The sequence below is a fragment of the Pongo abelii genome, chromosome 18 (assembly GCF_028885655.2).
Source record: "Pongo abelii isolate AG06213 chromosome 18, NHGRI_mPonAbe1-v2.0_pri, whole genome shotgun sequence".
Taxonomy (NCBI): Eukaryota; Metazoa; Chordata; class Mammalia; order Primates; family Hominidae; genus Pongo; species Pongo abelii.
In genome coordinates this window covers 44,946,859-44,951,375 of record NC_072003.2, presented here as the reverse complement: position 1 = coordinate 44,951,375, position 4,517 = coordinate 44,946,859, and the positions used below count along the sequence as shown (strand labels likewise).

The 4,517-nt window shown below is 39.5% G+C and overlaps 1 non-coding gene across 1 annotated transcript; it reads left to right on the top strand.

The window, feature by feature from the left end:
• The first annotated feature begins 3,896 nt into the window (after window positions 1–3,896).
• Window positions 3,897–3,999, top strand: LOC112129516 (U6 spliceosomal RNA). Its single transcript, XR_002911907.1, has one exon. It is a non-coding gene; the product is annotated as a U6 spliceosomal RNA (small nuclear RNA).
• Window positions 4,000–4,517: the final 518 nt, after the last annotated feature.

The following is a 4,517-nucleotide window of genomic DNA, read 5'->3' as shown; positions in this document are numbered from 1 at the left end:
TGTGACTTTGGCTTCTGGGGTAGGTTCATAGAAACCAAAATGGATAAAGAAACACTTCAGAAAAGCAAACATTATTTGTCCACAAAACAGTGAAAAACAGTAATGTAAAATTAACAAACCAAATATAAATCTAACACCATTCTGCATTTCTAGAACTTGGTTTTATACTTGCACAGTGCTCTTTGTCACCCACCAATATTTTCTGCGTCTATCTGAAGAATTTTTATGAAGTTACCTAACCTGCCCTTTTGACCATAAGTCATGGAATTGTGATGATTAGAAAGTTCACTTAGTACTCTGTGCAGGGCACGTGCCAGTGTGATGAGTGTAGTGCAATTAAAGATGGGATAGAAGTCTCTGACTTCTGAACTGGACACAGGAGTTCGCAAAATCACCAGACAAGGCAGTGAAATGGTGTGGTCAGAACTGAGGAACATCATTTCCTTGGAAAGTCTTACAAATATCTAACTAAGCACTGCCTGAAGTCTGCTGAGTACAATGCTCCATACACTTCCACAGAAATTGGTAACTGGCACCCATTCATTATTATCCATGTCATCTCTGTCCCTACTTCCCAGGCAGTGTCCCTGTCCCCCACCCCGAGCTTCAGGCTGTGTTTCCAGCTGCTGCTCTGCTTCCGCCATCAATGCCACCTGCAGTGGCTGGGTCCCCCGCTGGATGGCACTGTAGGTAACCTGCATCCTTTCACCGTGCACATGGTTCTCATGCCTTTAAAGAGCAGATGCCTTTGCAAATAAATGCCTCAGTGCAGGAGCCACACTTCTTTCGTGATCTTGAGGTGGGACTTAGGTTTGAAGGCTTTGTTACTCATGTGGCATGCAAACTCTTTTGTTATTGTGAACTCTCTGACAGTGCTTTAAGTCTGGGGCACGAATAAATAATTTTTTTTTTTTTGAGGTGGAGTCTTGCTCTATCACCCAGGCTGAAGTTCAGTGGCGCTATCTCGGCTCACTGCAAGCTCCACCTCCTGCGTTCACACCATTCTCCTGCCTCAGCCTCTGGAGTAGCTGGGATTACAGGCACCCGCCACCACGCCCGGCTAATTATTTGTATTTTTAGTAGACACAGGGTTTCACCACGTTAACCAGCATGGTCTTGATCTCCTGACCTCGTGACCCACCTGCTTCGGCCTCCCAAAGTGCTGGGATTACAGGCATGAGCCACCGCACCCCGCCTCCAAATGAATAATTTTCCACACAGCTCACAACTGTAGGGCTTACATTCCGTGTGTGTGCATTGTGTGTGTGTGTGTGTATTTTTTTTTTGAGATGGAGTCTCCCTGTCACCCAGGCTGGAGTGCAATGGCACGATCTCAGCTCACTGCAACCTCTGCCTCCTGGGTTCAAACGATTCTCCTGCCTCAGCCTCCCGAGTAGCTGGGATTACAGGCACCCACCACCATGCCTGGCATGTACATCGTGTACCCACGAGGGTATATCTTTTTTTTATGTATTTATGGTAAAATTTTTGAAAACACTGAATTTGTAAAGGGTAATACTTTTAAATTTTTTTCTTCCAAGTTTTTTTTTTTTCTAATTAGTATACAATTACCCTGGAAAGTAAAATTTGTTCTGGAAATAGGCTTTATCTTAAAATGCCAAGAAAACTAACACATTTTAAATAAACAGAAATCTTGATGCTGTTGATAAGTTCCTACATAAAGTGATATATATGAAAATGATTGAACTATCAGTGGCAGGGCTTAAAAGGGAAAAATGGAAAGGGAAAGGAGAGCAATCAGAAATATGTAGGCCAATTTGGAAATTAGGTACTTGAGGGAAAATACCAAGAAGAGTTTTGTTGTTGTTGTTTGCTTTTTGTTTGTTTCTTTGTTTCCAGTTTAGGTGTCTAGACAAGATTCTTTTCTGTTTTGGGGATAATAGTTTTCAGTTTGGGAGAGAGCTAATGAGTTGTACACTCGTCTAGAGATCAATTTTAGGAGGACCGTGAGGAAACCAGATTGGCTGTGAATAGGTGGTGATGAAGTGGGAAACCCTTAAGCAAGTAATTAACTAACTTATCCTATGCTGGCAGAAACAGCTGCTTAGATAAACGTCTAAACTCTGCTCTCAAATCTAGACTGTCTTGAGTGGAAGATAGAAGATAAGGAGCTTATAAATAGCAAAGTCAAGTTGGATTTTGAATTTACCAGTCCCTATTCTATTCCTACCCAAACAAATTACGTGGAGTTTTCAGTAAATGTAAAAGAGAGAGTAAAAACTCTCTTTTACTCTTTCCTCTTTTTGGCCAAATCCTCAAAGATAAAGGTAATTGGTCGTGTGGTGACAGATGATGGAAGTAATTGTCAATTGCACTAGTTCTCAACTAGAATTGTGCATCACCATAACCTAGGGAAATTTAAAAAATTCTACAAAGCTAACCTCTCTTCTGACAATTTCGATATAGTAAATCTAATAAAGCCTAGACATATGTGTTTAAAAATATTTCCTTGGAGCCAGGCATGGTGAAACATGGCTACAGTCCTAGCTACTCAGGAGGCTGAGGTGGGGCTATTGCTTGAGCCCAGGAGTTTGAGTCTATCCTGGGCAACATATTAAGACCCCATCTCTGACTAAACAACAGCAAATTCCTCAAAATTCTGATACATGGCTGGTTAAGAATCACTGAATAGATAAGTGTAATATATAAATTGCCATCTCCAAAAACTCTTCTGGAGTTAAGAAATCTCTAGAAGAGTTGGAGTTTGATAGGTACCACTACCTTTAAATCTCTCCTTTTCAATAATATTAGCCCATTTTTCTTTACCTTTGTGGTTGGGAAGCTAAAAGAAATATTATTAGCAATATCTATCATCTTACACAATAACACCTTTTCCTTCCCACCATGAATTATTTACTGACATTCAGAGGGTCTTTATAAATTTGCTATGGGTAGTCTTTCTTTTTAAAAAATTTTTTTGAGGCAGGATCTTGTTCTGTCACCCAGGCTGGAGTGTAGTGGCATGACCTCGGCTCACTGCAACCTCTGCTTCCTGGGTTCAAGAGATTCTCCTGCCTCAGCTTCCTGAATAGCTGGGATCGCAGGTGCCCATCACCATGCCTGGGTAATTTTTTGTATTTTCAGTAGAGACAGGGTTTCGCCATGTTGGACAGGCTGGCCTTGAACTCCTGACCTCAGGTGATCCACCTGGCTTCCCAAAGTGGTGGGATTATAGGTGTGGGCCACTGTGCTCGGCCATAAATTCTTTTAATTATTTAGTTTCAGCATTCCTATGAACTAAATATCTATTTGGTTAACGATCTCAGAAAACTACTTACTAATAGATTTTAAATGAATAAATGTTAAAAAAAATATTGAAGTGGGTAGTGTGAGTATTAGTAGCAAACTTTATTACATGTTGGGGACTGTTTTTTTGGTAAAACATCCAAAACTAAAGAAAGAAAATATTTTACATGCAAACACTTGCTTTCTGCACAACCATTTGGCAATACATCCACAGCAAGTTCAAAAATGCAAGGGTTACAGTCTAAATGTGGCCCATAGGTATGTTTCACTTGCCTTGATAAATTGCGTCAACATGTAAAATTTAGGAGACTCATATACAAATCTGGATTTTAGGCTTTTCTTATGAATCAAATCTGGTGTCCATATCACTGTTTGGTCTTGAGCCCATATCACTGTTTGGTCTGATGAAGTGCCTCAGCCTCCCAAAGTGCTGGGATTACAGGCATGAGCCACTGTGCCTGGCCTAATGACTTGCATTTCTACCTCAAGTTTTAAAAATATTTTCATATTCTACTCACAGGAAGCCATTCAATAGAATTATCTGAATCTCAAGTAGATTTATTGGGTTTATCAGAGCTAAGTCTCATCCATGACTCATGAGTATTCCCATGTAAAGTAGGGTTTTGTGCTTGCTTCAGCAGCAAACATACTAACACTGGAATAATACAGAGAAAATTAGCATTGCTCCTGCATAAGGATGACACACAAATTCATGAAGTGATTCGTATTTTGTGCGGTCCCTGGAAGGTCATTTGACAATTTTCTGACTAGCTCCAAGGAAACAGCATGAGTCAAAGCAAAATGGTTGGCATTTAATATTGAAATTTTGATTTTCACTACAAAAATATTCACATACAGTGATCTATGGAATGAGAATGGAGCTGAGTAAAACATGGGATATTGTGTGCAAATTTATTGTTAGTATGTATCTCAAAAACGAGAAAATGTCACCTTGCATCTCCTTCATGGAACTTACAAAAAGAGTTTTATCTTTTATGTTAGTTGGAGGTGAACATGGAGATTAAGCATCATTCTAACAAAGATCTACTGGTTCAGAGTTTGAGTCTATAAAGAAGGAATAGTAGTCCAAGGCAGGTCTTGATATCTATTAGTTTTTTGCCTGTGGTGTGATTGATGAGCTCAGTAACAGTAGACAATTATGTTATCTAATTTAATGAGATAATAGGTTTATAAATAAATGTAGTTACAAACTATGAAATATATGAGATGCCCTAAATTATAAGCCACAA